Source organism: Acipenser ruthenus, chromosome 11 (assembly GCF_902713425.1).
Source record: "Acipenser ruthenus chromosome 11, fAciRut3.2 maternal haplotype, whole genome shotgun sequence".
NCBI lineage: Eukaryota > Metazoa > Chordata > Actinopteri > Acipenseriformes > Acipenseridae > Acipenser > Acipenser ruthenus.
Window position 1 is genome coordinate 20,232,959 of NC_081199.1, and position 18,189 is coordinate 20,251,147.

Below are 18,189 nucleotides of genomic sequence, written 5' to 3' on the forward strand. Positions count from 1 at the left end.
GCTGTTAATTCTACAGCACCCCATCAATTCATTTTCACACGAACGTATTAGGTCATTTATTTTCAATTTGAACCATAAGACCGGCCCATTCAAATACAATGTAATTCAGTGCAGCCGCCTCGATACAAAATGTGGCCTTAAGAGGAGGGTGGAACATATGTCAAACAGTTATTTATTTTAGTTTTCTTCTATGCAAACTTTTCTAATTGACTGTTTTTTGTATTATTGAAATCAAATTTGCATTCAAGTTTCTGGAATAGTTTTACAGTATTATAGTCTTATTAGAGAGGTAATTTAACAGAGGGCTTGATAGGTTTGGGACTTCTGATAGTGGCCTCAGTACTGAATACAGGGGTTGGCCTTTCTATTGAAGGTGACTTTACATTGCCGTCAATAGGAGCAAATAGGGACTGAAAAAAGTGGCCTGAATTTTGAGGTGGTCTTTATACTGTGCAAGGTTTCTCTCCATAGTCATACTACCATAAAAAGTAATATTTGACACAATTCAGGTGTATTTTGAATTATATGTACAGGGGTAAAAATCTTAGTATAATGCTATGTGTTATCCTTTAACTGCTGATTCTAATGTAAAGAGAAGGATTACAATTAGAAACAGGCACTAGGCTTTGGAGCTATTTTTGGTCTAATCCTCTTCAGGCTGGTGTTAATAGAGAGAAGGAGCCAGAGCTGAGATGCTGAAGTGCACTCATCTGTCACCATGTCCTCTCGGCTGCTGGTTAGGTTTCCTTCACACCTGTGTAGCTCCAGGGTAGAGAGTGACACAGGAATGAAACTTCAGTCCTGTCCCATCCTGTCCTGTCAAAAATGTTCCTGTCCCATCCCACCCCATGAAAAAGTAATCATTTCCAATCCTGTCCCATCCTGTCCTGTCCAAATTTTTCCTGTTCCGTAACTTTTTTTTTTTTAATTCCTGTCCCATCCTGTCCTGTCAAAAAAAATCCCGTCCCATCCCATCCCTTGATAAACAGAGACCACCTATTATTTGGAGGTACAGATATTTTCGTATTCATGTATAAAATTAGGGTTTATAGGGTTTTGCATTAAACACTACCGGTATACTACTAGTAATTTGTTTTTAGTTTTAGTTTTTTCAGAAAAAAATACAGTGCAAGCACAGGGTCTTTATAAGCACAATGTGCAATATAATGATGTAATATATAAATTTGGTAATATAAAAACAACTGTTAGAGTTTTGTGCAGTAGTTCCAGTTTCTAAATCGGTTACTAAGCAACCCGTCTCAGAGATTGTAGTATGTCAATGCCACAATAAACTGTCAGGGAAATACAGTATTACGAACCATTAATTAATTAAAAAAATAAACGTAAAAACGTAAGGGTTTTTATTAACCATTCCGTGTTGCCAAGACGCTGATTCTCTGCGGACATCTGCTGTCCCTCTGGTCTGTCCGCGTTGGTGTTGTCGGAGTCTCTCTCTGAATTTGAACCTTCTGATTCGGAGGCATACGACTCGAATTGATACGGGAGACAATCCCTGTTTTCTCTCTCTACATCAGTTCCATCACTACATGATTCACATTCATAAGAGGTGTCTGAAACTGATAAAATTAGGCTACTCTCACTTTCGCTGTCATCCATACTGGCAGATGCAAGGAGTCTGAGGTCACAGTCTCCTGGCCCTACAACAGGAAATGGAGATCGCCCTCTCTGTATTTACAGGTATTATTTGATTCATTGTAGCACGATTAAACATAATTTGGTCAAATTAATGTGATTATATGTTCAAGTGAGACCTTTTAATATTATTTTGTATGTTTATGGTAACAGTCAAGTTCCATGTCATAGGCTTTTTTACGACAAAAAAAACACTCTTCCTGTCTGCTGGTGGCAGAGTAGTCACGTTCCTTCCCATTCACGGAAGCTTAAATCCCGTTCTTGCCCGTCCTGAGAGGTGTTTTTTTTTTTTTCAATTTCCCGTTCCTGTGGGCTTCACTCCTGTACCACCCCCTCCCGCAAAATACTCCAGGGCACATAGATGCCTCAACAGTGAGCCAGGCATGCAACAGTCAAGCAGCTTCACAGTACATATAAAGCATATATACTGTAACAGGGGGGGACAGACACAAAAATTAACATCTCATAGGCACATTAAGACACAGCCTGGGTGTGATTTAGTCAACAACACCTTTGCACAGAAAGAAGCATGGAAGGAGGCCAGGGCTCTCTTTAGCCATGATTGGAAAGCACATAAATGTCTTAGTTTCACAGTAAGCCCCTGTACAACCAAAAAGCCTGGGCCTACTTGCCTGGACTCGCGTGGAGGATGAATGCGAGTGATCTAACACTCCCGAGGCTTGGGAAACAATCGTTCAATTCAGTTTCAGTTCTGGGGGGGGGTTTGAGGGGTTGGGGGGGTTGGTGTACTGAGGGGTTCCCTTTTATGTGAAAGCTTTGTTCAAAGTGTGGTGATGAGAACAGGCTGTATGGAAGACCCTCAGGGACCCCTAGTGGAGGGGGGGGGGGGGGGGCTTTCTTGTTTTTATAATTAGGGTTGGTCTTAGCAGCTGGTTCTAATTAAAGTCAGAAGGTTGGGGCTGGGATGAAAGCATTTCCCAGAATAACCATACCGTGAATACTAAATTGAGTTGTTTTTTTTTTGTTTGTTTGTTTGCTTATTTTATGAAGTATAGCAAAATAGGCCAATGACAAATGTATACATTTTATTTAAGGTATTGATTATATAGCAAAGCTAATACTGAGCTGCAGCTAAAGTATATTTCTGTCAATATATAATAACTTTTTTTTCACATTAGGGGACTGTTTGTAGTTTTGTAATGTTTTAGCAGTATACCAAATAATTTCATGTATAGGATAATATATGTATCATTATATTTGAATATATTTGAATATGTTGCCTTTATTGTAACTGGTCTTAACATTTATAACAGAGTGTAAACAGGCTGGCTGTAGGGGTGACGTCAGGCCAGAAAGAAATACACAGACAGGCAGTACTGGCAGGTGAAACTGAGACGCTGCGGCGCTCAGTGTTTTATTAAACATACAGAAAAATAAAAGTTTGAACAAAACAGAACACGGCACTTGAGGCCAAAATAAATAGACAAACAAAACAGACAGTGGACGAACACTAAACAAGTATCGTGCGAGAGGAGAGTAGCATTTGTTATTTTTTCTTACGTTTTATTTTCTCTTTCTCTCTCCGCACCCGTTCTTCACTCATCGAACACACAACCCCGGGTGAGTAAAACGTGCATCTATATATACTGTTGTGCCGGGATTCAATTACCAATTAATTATTCACTTGAATCTCAGCACGTGAACTAATTTGTGCAATCCCGTGCTCACATACTTTATCTGCACGTGAAGTGATTATGCATCCCCGTGCCTAAATACAACTATATATTTTAAATCACTCGTGCTACACAGACCCATTTATATCCCGTGCACCAATACCTATACACCAACATTAACACACCACACGCAACACATAACACAAAATCCAAACATGGGCGGGGCGCACTGCAATGCAGAGATTTAAACTGCAACATATGCAGTATGGTAAAAGGTTAAATATTGTTTATTTTAGACTGTGTTATTTTAACAGCGTCAAATTCAGCCTGGTAATTCTGGATACATTACATACACAGTGTGCCCAAGTTTAATCATACTTGTATTTCTGAGATTTATGAACTTAAGTTTAGAAGAAAATCATTAGTACTGCATGCCATTAAGAAACAAAAAAAATGTATTAAAAAATACTGGGATGCCATCCAGTTTGTTAGCTAATGTTGTTCAGGTGCTGTTAAGGATGCAGGCTTGCTCTGCACGCAGTGGTCATTAACAACAAGGCCAGATAAGAGCAAATTGTTTGTTTGTTTATTTAGCAGACGCCTTTATCCAACGCGACTTACAGAGACTAGGGTGTATGAACTATGACTCAGCTGCAGAGTCATTTACAAATACGTCTCACCCGAAAGACGGAGCACAAGGAGGTTAAGTGACTTGCTCAGGGTCAGTGGCTGAGGTGGGTTTTGAACCGGGGACCTCCTGGTTATAAGCCCATTTCTTTAACCACTGGACCACACAGCCTCCTTTTAATGAGAAGTCATAAATATCCAATTTTGCCCTCTTTAGTCGGTAAAAGTGTCTGAATGGAGCTCTCTTCATTGTATCTGAGAAAGACTACCCCTTTATACTTCAGTGTCATCATTTGGAGACGGTTTACAACATTCTTCCCTAGCCTTTTGCACACTGTTTGTCTATCACAGGCAGGCCTGGTCGGACAGTTCTGTTGCCAGTTGTTTACATTCCCTAAAGGTAGACTCCGCTGCAGGCACACAGCCTTCCTCTTTCTCCAGAGGCCTTCTTGACACTCTGTCAACTACAGTATGCTCCTGCTCCTGCTACTGCCTGCAATAACAATATGTCAATAATCAGGTGGCTTAACAGAATTACGGTTACTAGGTGGATAAAAGCGCCAAATTTTGCTTGAGGGACTTTCTGGTCCTTATATTCAAATTTAGGCTAGGAGCCCTCCTGAATTTTGGCTAGTATCCAAGTACGACACTAAAATCCAAGATGGCAGATATCAGTGGTAAAAATAAAGTCTATTATTCAATTGCTTTTTGAATAGTAACCTACATAGTCAGAACAAATGGTGCATGCAGCCAAAAAATTGCTTATTATGACTGTGAGGAGCCTCAAGCAAGATTAGGCAGATCCACAAGACTTAAGATATCAAGACATATCCATATATATGTTGAAGTCTTGGAGGAGATGACATCTCTGTTCTTTGCCTTGGACCATGTGCATTATGCAAGGTGGATGCCAATACATATCAGAGATATTAAATCATTACCCGATCCCATCAAGAAGAAATTTGAGAATCAGCATCACCAGGTCTTTTGTAAGACCAGGAACAAATTCTCCGCACTCCCAGTTGATCAAACTCACGAACAAGAAAACAAGATTATCAAGGGTTCAGGTGGTGCAGGTGGGCTGACAGAAAACCCCACTGCTCTCAGGCTCTGGATGCTCTCTGGCCCACAGCTAGCTAGACTGTTGTAACAGTTTGAGGGAGAGTACCTTCCTGACGATGACCCAGACATCCCGCAAAACTTTCCACATCACGAACAGGGACGCTCAATGCAGATGAGCTTTCAAAGGCAAGTCAGAAACCTATCTCATACTATAGGAAGAATGGGAAACCCATTCGTGGATGATTTCCCTGAGTTAGTAACACTTGACAGTCGGAACAGTGTGGATGACACAGTTGCAGCTTCACTTCGCAAACTGGAATAGGCTAGAAGCAGTACCAGGATTTCCAGAAGAATGTTATTGAAAATTCCACCCAAACTATTCACGATACCATCAAGAAGAACTCTTTTACTCTTTTTAGGAACTCACAACCCAAGGCAAAGTCAAAACAGGGTCAAAGAATCAAAGTGTTTCAGAATAAGTGCTTTGGATACAAGTGTGGCAACACAGCTTAACAATTTAGCTGTTTAAAATCATTGAACATTGAACAAGACGATGAACATGCAAAATCTAGAATTACGTGTATTAACATCGCTTTTCATAAATTTTAGGTGAGTGATTTGACTCTGTATATAGTAAAGGTTATCACAGTTTATACATCTCTGGATCTCAGAATCCTTTTTCTGTAACCTGCTGGGGCATACTGAACTGCTTTAAATAAAGCTTGGTGTTGTTTCACACGGATTGTTGGCCATCTTCGATATCAGTGTCGTACTTGAATACTATGAAAAATTCAAAAGGGCTCCTAGCCTAAATTTGATTATAATTAATTAAAAGCCCCCCCCCAAAAATCTGGCGCTTTTATCCACCCTGTAACGGTAATGTTAAAAAATGGCACTAATCCACCTAACTATAATGACGCCCACAAGCTCCCCTGCAGCTTAGGGAAGCAAAATAGAAATGTAAATAAAGGGAAACTGGAAATGTTTTGTTTGAAAATGCCTGTAAACGTTTTTTTTTTAACAGGGACTTATAAGGTGAATATGTTTAATTAATTAATTAATTAATTAATTAATTAATTAATTAATTAATTATACTATTCGGTACTACACTTTTTTTTTTTTTTTTTTTACAACAGCTAGATCTGTAAATGAGTAGTTTTCATGTCACAGTGGTTTAGTTTTTAGATAAGGGTAATTTACAAGAAGTTATTTCTTCCCACTTAAATTCCTTGGTGCATATGATGACTGTTAGATGATTATAAAAAGTCTCTATTGTGCCAAGTTTCGGCTAAGCTATCTGGAGCTCTGTATGGCACTACCAATAGATCGATCTCCCAATAAGTTATACTTTCCTTGTAACACTAACCCCCTTCTTTTGGTTTTCCTGTTTGCAGATCACATTTATAACCTCCTGCTGCTGAAGTAGTATAAACAAATAGCCAGCACACACACATACAGATAATCCTTGTATTGTGTTCCCCGGGTGTGACAGACAGACACACGATCAGTGCATAAGGGACCACACTTTGAAAACTGACCCTAAAAAGGAGGGAAGCACTGCAGTTACATGTGATTTAAAAAGTTGCTAGCAGGGTTATAATACCTGTCATGTTCATGGGGTGACAGAGTGTCAGGAAGTATTCCAGTGAGTCTGAAACTGCCAGTATGTAAACAAACTGGTAAGTGCAGCACAAAGAAGGCTAAACTATGGAAGAATGTAAACAGTCATCCAGGAAAAATATTTTTATATAATAATTAACACAATTTTGGCTAACTGCAGCCTAGTTTAAGCTGAGACCTCCAAACTCAATTTGATGTGATCTTAGCTGGCTTAGAACCCAAGCTCCTAGAAGTGGAAGCCATGTAATGAAGTAGCCTACCACATAGCCTTCTTAAGAAGCATTGAAACTAATCCTTAAATCTTCACCATTTGAAATTTTTTTGGCATTCCTGCAATTCACTCATCATATAGAGAATGTTGACAGACGCCAGAAAATTACAGCCATGTTAAGAAAAAACAAACACCAAGTTTATGCAGGCGTTGATATCGTTTCTAGGAAAATATATCCACTAATAGGAGAGAAGAAGACGGTTTTGTCGAAGAAAATGAAAGCACAAAACCAGGAATCCTAATGACTAGCCTATCTTTCTACTAAAAAAAGTTGCATTAACTAAAAATATGTTATGTTTGTATCCAGACCCCTGGTTTAAGTGGTTAGGTTCTGTAATGTAGCTGCTAATGTATTAAAGACCCACAATTAAGCAGTTTCATGTGCATAAAGAAATAATATAAAATTAAGTTTTCTTTTTCAGGTTAAACCCTGTGGTCTCTGTTTAGAACATTCCTCCCATAATTTATAATTATGTACACTCCATTGGAAAGAAACTGCATTGACAGTCCAGTTTGTTTACATTGCTCGAAAACAGACACAAACGGGCTTCGCATTCTGTGTGTTCTACTTTGTCAGAGAAATTGTGTTGACTGTCCAGTTTGTTTGCATTCCTCAAAAACGGGTGCTATACGGGCATTTTTGCCACTACTGTATCCTACTGACAGTACCACTGTATCCTAGTAATATGTTATTGCTGCTACTTGAAGCAGTAGGATATTATAAACAACAGAGACATTTTTACTGAAGTGGGTTATTTGACAACCGTCAAAAACTGTTGTCATGAATACCAAATTGTAGTCAGTCTAAACAGACTTTGAATAACAGATGAGATAAAGCAAAGGGCCCGCCTTCTTTGGTACATCTATTTTTATTCCAATGATCTGACAGTTCTCTGGGTGTGTAAGCCCTGTGCAGACGTGAAAACACATATAGCTATTAAAAGATTACCAAAACTGACAAAACATTGACTGGTTCTTTAGATGAGATTAGCTAGCTATTTTTTTTTCCACTTGTCTCCAAAACAAGTGTATTCCCCCTGCCATTCTGGACTAAGTAAATAAAAAGCAGTCATCTTAGTACATCGAGCTGACAAAATAATTCCAGTAAATCTTACCTAATATGTATTATCATCTCCTTGAGGATTTTCCTAAATGAAAGAATCTCACATCAAGTTAAACGTTACATTGTGTGTTTTGTAATGTGTAATTTTCACTCCTGTTAACGACGCCAACCCACTCTCAATGCTGCACTTCCTGTCATAAAGGAACACAGTCGACATTTTCTTCACTGACAGCTTCAACTAAAACACCATTAAAAAATCAAATTTTTTAAGACCTGCAAAATGATGTTTATACATATAAGATAAGAATTACTGGAATTGTTATGTTAGCTCTGTGTACTTTAGGATATATGAGTATAGTAGGCGTTCAGGCTCCTAGTTTCCTTGCTCATGGACTATTTAATATTTCAAGGTGAATTGCTCTGCTGTAGCTTGCAAACATGTCTGTACATACTTCCAACAATAGCTCCGTAAAGCACATATTTACGACTGGGACCGTTGCCAGGGGATGGGCATTTTTCATTTAACATGCCGACATTCAAAGACCACCACTTACACTTTTTTGTTCAGAAATTGTTCAAATAAGTACTTTTTTTTATAATCACCACAACCTTAAGTGTAATATTCTTAAAAAAGGGACTGTTGAAATTACTTTTTTTCCATATTTATGTAGTTTTTAACTGACAAAGTGAGTGAAAAGTCCTCACCGACATGTTGTTTTAAACTAAAAAGATGACACTGTTTTAGTAGATATATTAATGTGCATGTTTTAGTAGATATATTAATTAAACTTCAATCAGATTCTCTTTATGTACACTTTACAATTGATTATTGTTACTTTTTTCTCTTTTTGTTTATTTTTTTTTAAAGAAGTTTATGTCCTAAGCCAATTTGAAAATATGAGGGTAAAGTTTTTATATGAAATACATTATTTATATAAAATACTAAAACATTATAATAAAGAGGCACAATTAAGCAAATCATATGCAACTAGAAACATGTTAGTTGGACATTATGCATATTAAAAAGCACATTTGTGGTAAAATAGTGTATGTCTGTTTGGACATTTGAATGTTCGTGATGACCTGATTTGATGTCTGTACTCCATTTTAAAAAAGAAAGCAACATCATATTTGAATAATAAAAAAAAGGTTTTCTAATCACATTTACACACCTCAATTCATGGGGAGTGGCAGAGGGGGGTTGGTGATTTCAAAATGTGGATATGATGTTAGAGCAGGGGGTGTTGAGGTTTTTTTTGTTGTGTTTTGTTTTTGTTTTTTCTTAAACAAATACATTTTACTTTTAAGAAGAACAAAGTTTCACACATGAAGGGACTTTCTTGCCAATCTGAAACATGAAAGAACAAATTGTCCCATTATCTGAATGTATTAAATGTATCAGGTTTAAATCCTGTTATCTTTCCAGGATACACATCCCCATCATATTCCACTACACATAACTTCCCAATGAGATCTGATGAGACTTCTTCTTTCAGCACAGTCTTCACCTTGTTTAGCATCATCTGATATACATGCAGGCACTGGTGAAATGTTGTGGACAACTCCAAAGCAGCTGCAGAAGTTTGGCTTCTTGCAATAGCAGGATAGTGGTTAATAGTTTATTACACCTGCTTGATTGGTGAAAATCTGGTGGATCTGTATTGTTCCTTTTACTATCTTCAGACTCTCCTTGGGTAGTTGCTCATCAGCAATATGTACAGACGTGCTCAAATTTGTTGGTACCCTTACAGCTCATTTAAATAATGCTTCATTCCTCCTGAAAAGTGATGAAATTAAAAGCTATTTATCATGTATACTTGCATGCCTTTGGTATGTCATAGAATAAAGCAAAGAAGCTGTGAAAAGAGATGAATTATTGCTTATTCTACAAAGATATTCTAAAATTAAAAGCTATTTTATCATGTATACTTGCATGCCTTTGGTATGTCATAGAATCAAGCAAAGAAGCTATGAAAAGAGATGAATTATTGCTTATTCTACAAAGATATTCTAAAATGGCCTGGACACATTTGTTGGTACCCCTTAGAAAAGATAATAAATAATTGGATTATAGTGATATTTCAAACTAATTAGTTTCTTTAATTAGTATCACACATGTCTCCAATCTTGTAATCAGTCATTCAGCCTATTTAAATGGAGAAAAGTAGTCACTGTGCTGTTTGGTATCATTGTGTGCACCACACTGAACATGGACCAGAGAAAGCAAAGGAGAGAGTTGTCTGAGGAGATCAGAAAGAAAATAATAGACGAGCATGGTAAAGGTAAAGGCTACAAGACCATCTCCAAGCAGCTTGATGTTCCTGTAACAACAGTTGCAAATATTATTAAGAAGTTTAAGGTCCATGGAACTGTAGCCAACATCCCTGGGCGCGGCCACAAGAGGAAAATCGACCCCAGATTGAACAGAAGGATAGTGCGAATGGTAGAAAAAGAATCAAGGATAACTGCCAAAGAGATACAAGCTGAACTCCAAGGCGAAGGTACGTCAGTTTGTGATTGCACCATCTGTTGCTTTTTGAGCGAAAGTGGGCTCCATGGAAGAAGACCCAGGAGGACTCCACTTTTGAAAGAAAAACATAAAAAAGCCAGACTGGAATTTGCTAAATTGCATATTGACAAGCCACAATCCTTCTGGGAGAATGTCCTTTGGACAGATGAGTCAAAACTGGAGCTTTTTGGCAAGTCACATCAGCTCTATGTTCACAGACGAAAAAATGAAGCTTTCAAAGAAAAGAACACCATACCTACAGTGAAACATGGAGGAGGCTCGGTTATGTTTTGGGGCTGCTTTGCTGCGCCTGGCACAGGGTGCCTTGAATCTGTGCAGGGCACAATGAAATCTCAAGACTATCAAGGCATTCTGGAGCGAAACGTACTGCCCAGTGTCAGAAAGCGCTGTCTAGTCGCAGGTCATGGGTCCTCCAACAGGATAATGACGCAAAACACACAGCTAAAAGCACCCAAGAATGGATAAGAACAAAACATTGGACTATTCTGAAGTGGCCTTCTATGAGTCCTGATCTGAATCCTATCGAACATCTATGGAAAGAGCTGAAACTTGCAGTCTGGAGAAGGCACCCATCAAACCTGAGACAGCTGGAGCAGTTTGCTCAGGAAGAGTGGGCCAAACTACCTGTTAACAGGTGCAGAAGTCTCGTTGAGAGCTACAGAAAATGTTTGATTGCAGTGATTGCCTCTAAAGGTTGTGCAACAAAATATTAGGTTAGCGGTCCCATCATTTTTGTCCATGCCATTTTCATTTGTTTTATTATTTACAATATTATGTTGAATAAAAAATCAAAAGCAAAGTCTGATTTCTATTAAATATGGAATAAACAATGGTGGATGCCAATTGCTTTTGTCAGTTTCAAGTTATTTCAGAGAAAATTGTGCATTCTTCGTTTTTTGTGGAGGGGTACCAACAAATTTGAGCACGTCTGTATGTCTTCCTCAGTCACCATCATTAGGCGTATGCTGGTTCGATCTTGTAGTTTCTGGATGAGCATTGTTGATGTCCTCTCCTTCAGCAACCACTCTATCTGCATGACTTTTTACTGTTCCTCCTACTCCATCATGTGGCCCTTTGCCATGGGCAGCCTCAGAGAAGTTCCAATACACAGCTTTTAAACCCTGGAGGAAAGGAATGGTGCTCCTTAGGTAGAAATGTCCTTTGTTTCGGTAATGGCTGGTAGGATCACTGCTGATATGTAGTGTTGTGACACAAGGGTCATTTTCATTCACCCACTTAAGAACTGGGATCAGGCTTCATCATCTCTCAAGTTTCCTGAAAGTGTTCATATACTGTACACTTTTGGAAATGGTCTGATCTTCTTGTCCTGCATAAATCACCACTTTATGGCATGTGCATGATTTACACAAAGTCCCAAAAAGTCCTTGAACTTTGTTTCACTCAAAGCACTTTCACTTTGTGTAAGTTATGTTATATTTTTGTTTTATGATATTTTTATAACTAGTTATTTAAGTTTTATAATTTTATATGTGCATACAGCTTTCTACACCTGTTTACACAGAAGTTTATTGCGTAAAGTCTATTTTATTACAGTTTTTCATGTTTGTGTATATGTGCTCTTTTTGAAAAAAATAAGAAAAAAAGTTTCATTTTCAATGTAAATACGGTGTTTCTGCTGTGAAAATGTTATGCATGATGTTCATAAATAAAAATATTAAGTTGTATCCGATTGTTTGTAGTCTGAAATCTTGGCAGTTCTAGTGTTAATATCTGGCCGTGACATCAAGGGCCAGATATTAACACTAGAATGTCTGTATTCCCCCCATTTTCTATGCATGTTGCCAAGACATTTATAAGATCCCCACACTGAGGTTTCATGTAAACCATGACAATTTCACGAACACCAAGACAGGCCTAACCTCAGCAACTGCTGTTGTCCTTCAAGAGAAAACTGGCCTTTCATCTCAATAAAAAAAACTTTATTTAAACAACTTGGATCTGAGCAAAATTATGTCAAATGTCGGTGAGGACATTTTAGTCTTAAAATCAAGGTACAATAAAATTCAAAATAAAGAATAATATTTCATACTTAACGTGTTTTGTTCTCTGAAGAATGGTTTTGTCATAAAAAACATTAAAAAGTATATAAAATGACACTTTGAAATGCTATTTGTAGAGCAAGAGAAGCATGTCATGAGGACATTTGAGGTGTAAAGTAACCCCCCCCCCAAAAAAAGTTTTTTTTTGTTAAAAATTTTGGTTTCCCCAAAATCAATTTATGTTGTTTGCAAAAACATATTTGTTTGTGTTCTTTTTTTCTGAAAGCAAATTTCTAAGGGCAGGTTATCGGTGAGTTAAATGAAAAATGCCTGGGGTATCATTCTTGCAAATAAGTTTAGACCACAGCATAACTGCTCATATTGAATTTGAATGCAGGGATCAGACCAGGCTTGAACCACATCTGACGACTGCATGTGTCACATATAAAAAGGAGGCGTTAACACCACTTTTCCATTGGAAGTGTTATTCTTAACATTCAGAGCTTTGCATACAGTACAGTAGCAGCCATCCTTTTTTATATGCTGCTTTCGTTTGGTAACTATAACAACTTCTTGTAAAACGTGTTATGTAAAGTTTAATTTTGGCAATAGCCTTCACTAGCGCAACCAATGCGGTGTAAAAGTAGGTCATAGGAACCTAACTACCCTCAAGAACTTTAGATGAAGATCTCAACGAATGCTGTTTTTCTAATTGGAGTTTTTGTTGTTCTAATAATTTTTCTGTAAAAGCATATGTGTAGATATTATATATATAAAAAAGGGCTTACAAGGCAACATGTTTGTTAAATATGTTTATTTATTTTGAATTTGTATGGGACACTTCACATTTATAGACTCTTACCTGATCACCAGTCATTGTTACTAGTTGTAGTTTGGAAACTAAGTTCAGGAGAATGGAAAACACCCAACACACAGAACTAACCCAATTGGTCAGACGATTATGAAAACAGCCAATGCCTGTCCCTCAACACTGCCCTCCCCATCCTTGCAGCGTGGCCCAGTCATTCTCAAAGAGGTGTTTTGATGGTCTTGTCCATATGGTCAGGGCCCCTTGTCAAGCGGGTTGAATGCAAAAACAGTCTGTACATGTATTCAATGCCTTTTACTTACTAGAACAGTGGTTCTCAAAGTTTTTGGGCCATGTTTGTGGTACTTGATGCCTGCCCCCCCCAACAGATACATGCATATGTACATATACTGGTAAAAATAAATCCAACATGCCTGCGGCTTCTCTGTATGTCACTGCTGGTTTGCTTTTTTTTTTACGATAAGCATTTACTGTCTCTCGGTTTTGAAACTATGGTTCACAACATAACACAGTGGAACGATCACTACCATGCATTAATTGTAGGGCAGTATATTGCCATGTGTAACATTTTTAACAATAAAGCCGAAACAAAAATGCTTTTATTTGCTTCAAAATCATTTCAAACTGGTTAATAGACTAGCAAGCAAAATCAGCTCAGTTTTATATGGTGCAAAATGTTTTAACGTTTTGTTTTGTTTCTGGACTTTGCGATATCTGCACAATGCCTGCATTAATAGTCGTATCTATAACATATTGACAATAACAATCAACCATTTTGTTACAAAATTTCAACAAGTCTGACACAAACAATTTTGGTTGACACTTAATTAAACCCTTGTAAAAAAAATAAAAATAAATGCTTAACCTAAAAAGGTTTACACTGTCTCTGGGTTTCTGATTGCATCATTAATTCCACATTTTTTAAATCCATTGATGGAAACATCCGGTCTATTTTTAATGTTTAAGTAAATTGGCTTCATCACTGCCATTCTCATCCACTTTGATATCTGATATCTTGGCCAGCGCTTCTTTAACATCAATCAATCAATCAATCAATCTTTATTTTAAATAGTGGACCACCATCACGGGGCACTTTACAAGATAGTGAGGAACAATGCATAATACATTAAATACAGTGAAATACAGGGCACGGTACAGTCAATACAAACAGTAAAAAAAACCAATGCAAATAAATTAAATACAAGGCTAGGATGTGAATTCTAAACATTGTGGATGTGTGTGTCATACAGAATCATACAAATAAGATGAAATAGCAATTTAGACAGCAGCTAATAACAGAGCATTGAAAGGGAGAACAAGTGGGTCTTGAGAGTTGATTTGAAGCAAGCAACTGTGGGAGCTACACACACTAAAGCTGGGAGAGAGTTCCAGAGAGTCGGGGCCATCAAGCTAAAAGAGTGCTCTCCGAGTGTGGTGCACTTTTGCTTGGGTATAACAAGCAAGCCAGAGTCAGAGGACCTCAACTTGCGTGCAGGGACATAGCGGGTCAGCAGATTGGAGAGATACTGTGGACCTGTGTGATGAAGGGCCTTGTAGGCAAGCAGGAGAATTTTGAAAGTAATCCTGAACTTTACAGGTAGCCAGTGCAGCTGAGCAAGACAGGGGGTAATGTGATCATATTTTTTACATCTGGGAAAGATCCTAGCAGTGGCATAATGGGAGCAAGCTAAGAAGCACAGAGATGGATGAGATTTGTTGGCCAGTGGTCCAAGTGGCACGTGGCAGTAGTTAATTTCACCAATAGGCTGGAGACATCAGTAATGGAGAGAGGAGAGAAGGAAGAGAGAGCAGGAGGGGCAATCGGAGAGGAGTCAAGGTGGTCAAGTACTATACAGGATTTGTGGCAGGAGAGAGGAAATAAATGGATGATTGGGAGATGGATTTATCGATGGCTGGATGCAGGATTTGATCAATGGTTTTGAAGAGAATATTTGGTTTACCTTGTCCCATGGATATGATTTCAGAGCAGTACTTCACCCTGGCAGCAGCGAGCGCACGTCTGTAGCTACTGAGGTGATCGGTCCGAATCTCTCTGTGAACTGTTAGTCCCGACAACCTCCATTTATGCTTAGACTTGCAACAGGCAGACTTAAGCAGTCAAAGTTCGAGGGTATACCATGGACAGTTGCAATGTTTCTTCACTGTTCTCGTTGTAAGCGGGGCAACTGTGTCGATGATCTGAGTAAGGGTGGTGTTGTAGAGGGACACCGCATCATCGACTGAAGATGGAAGAGTCCCAGTCAGAGGGGAAGAAGAGACACATTCTGAGAGTATTATAGGATTTAGCAGATTTTTGGGACGGAAGGAAATAACAGTATCAGTATTAGCTGAAGGTGCGGGAAGATTAATATTGGCTGAGAGATAGCTGAGACTGAGAGATTGGAGATATCAGATTCAGGGTGTGTCCACGGGTGTGAGTGGGAACGTTGACAGATTGAGAGAGTCCAAGACAGTCCAGGAGCGTGACAAAGTCGGTCACTAGAGGGGAAGAAGACAAATCAACATGGATGTTGAAAGTTTGTAAGTTCAGGTGCAGATTTGGGAGAGGAACTGCGAGAACTCAGCAATGGTGGATGGCAGATAACAGCAAGGGAGAGGAGAGCTTGAGAGCGAGATGCTGAAATGAAGAGAAGGCTGGGAAAGAGAGAGTTGAGGCGGCAAGCACAAAGTTAGCAATAACAGCAGTGCCCCCACCTCTACCAGTGAGGCGTGGCTTGTCAAAGAGCGAGTAGCCATTTGGGGTGGATAGATGTAGTGAGTGCTTATCATTTCCAGAGTGTCAGGTTTCTGCTAGACAGAGAAAATCAAGATTAGTATCAGTTATAAGTTTGTTGAGAAGCAGAGATTTGTTAGTCAGACAACGGCAATTTAGGAAAGAGAATTTACAGTTTGTAGCAGGCAGTACAAGGGGAGAGGGAGTTAGTAATGGTATCTGAAGCAAGTACTTACCAGTGTTCATTCTAGGAGAGGAGAAAGAGTGAGCACATTGTCCAGGGGATCCAGACATAGGTGTCAGAGTGGGAATGAGGCCTCTAGTAGCCACTGGGAGAGATTTGGAAAAGGTCCTTGCTATACCTGTCCTCACTCTGACTGCCACAGCTCAGACTGCCCTTGGATGTGTGGCCCTTTTACTGGCTGGCGCTTAGACTGGCTGGCGTTCTAAACACTGTTTGCCAATTTATACTGTCCTGCAGGTCTAGAGCTGGTCCAGTTTTCACGCTATCTAAATTCACTTCAATCTACCACAGCTCTGAACACAAAAGAAAATTAATTACTTCAACCAGCTGATGTAGTTACATCAGCAAACAAGCATTCAAATTCACTTACCAATCACTATTCTGTTCCCTTCCAACTGCAAACAGCAACACAATCCATGTATTAAGCAGGTCAGTCGCTAGATTAGCCAAATTTGAACACTGCAGTGAACTAAGAGAAACGTCCCAAACAACAGACTTGATAATTGCTGACCAGTTTACACGCTTCCTAAATTCTACCACAGCTCTGAACACTATAGAAAATTAATTACTTCAACATGTTCTGTACACCAGTCTGACAGAGGGCGGGATCGCTACGAGTACTGTATGCAACCCTCTGATTGGTGGAAGTATTAGTGGCGATCCAATCAAGATAGCCAATAAAGCCCAAATACAGCCTAGGTTAAGATGTGCGCTGTAATTACCTGAACTCTGAACCTTCTATCACCCCCCTGGAAACAGTCCCCCAGTTTGAGAACCACTGTACTAGAACATCAGATAAGCTTGTTGAGCTTAAGCTAGCTGCTGTCCTGTATTAAAGGGGTAGAAAACAGAAGCAGCCTTACTTTTCATTACCCTTATAAAAGTTTCCTATAGTTTCCTATAGTAAAAGCAAGTGTAATAAAGCTTAATGAAAGCATGTTAAACTATAGGTAGCATTGTAAAGCTCAGTGAGTCATGGTAAAGCATATTTAAAACAAAAAAACATAGCAAACTATAATAAACTTTGGTAGATGCAAACTACTGTATAACCATACAAAAAGCATTGGACAACTGCAAGATTACTGTGCAAATTTACCATGGTAAACTTTTATAAGGGTAGTCTATTTTAGTTTTTTTGTTTTCCACTTCATTTTTACTTTACAACCAGGACTTTACAACCATTTTTCCTACTTCCATACATAATACACATAATTGTAAGAATTTGTAATAACTAAAGCATTAAAAACGTGCTTACCTGACATTCTGACATTCTGAAAAGGCCCTTATTGCTTTGCTGTTTGTGTTAGTACTAACCTTATTCAGTTCCTGAACCTAGGATCCCACCTGAACCTTGCACTTCTGTTCACTGCTGCACATAGTAAACTATGAGGGGTCCTATTGCCTATAACACAGGAAGTGAAGAGGAACAGCAAAACAATAATTGTTATGAACATAAATATGTTTTTAAAGCTTTGGTTATTAAAATATTCACAATGTTTTAATGAATGTATTTATTTATTTATTTAGCATATTGACAGGGTATGAGATGTAGCCATACAGTCTGTGACTCTTATCCTTGAAGGTGGGGGTGGGGGGGCATTTTTATACAGTGGTGTTTTCTTTGGCTAGGGAATTACAGTACGTGAACGGTTAACTTGATGTATTGAAAGGCCATATTCCCAATTAAACTTGGTTTGAAATTCCTGTAATTTTTGCACAACATCTGTCTCCGTGGGAAGATATTTAAGGACCGGCACTCAGGAAGCAGCTTTGATAAAAAAATTACAAAAATTGAAATAGAAAGCAAGGAAATAACAAATGACCCCGCCCTCCGTGAAGGATTGCTTGTGAATTGAGTACTAAGCCTAACGCCTAGGTGCAAGGAAAAGAAGAATGTAGGGGTGAAACATTTACCTCTATTA

At 38.6% G+C, this 18,189-nt stretch overlaps 1 protein-coding gene across 1 annotated transcript in view; it reads left to right on the forward strand.

The window, feature by feature from the left end:
- The window catches only part of LOC117426642 (aryl hydrocarbon receptor-like), a 145,412-nt gene that overhangs the window by 88,122 nt on the left and 39,101 nt on the right, over positions 1-18,189 (forward strand). The window lies entirely within an intron of this gene.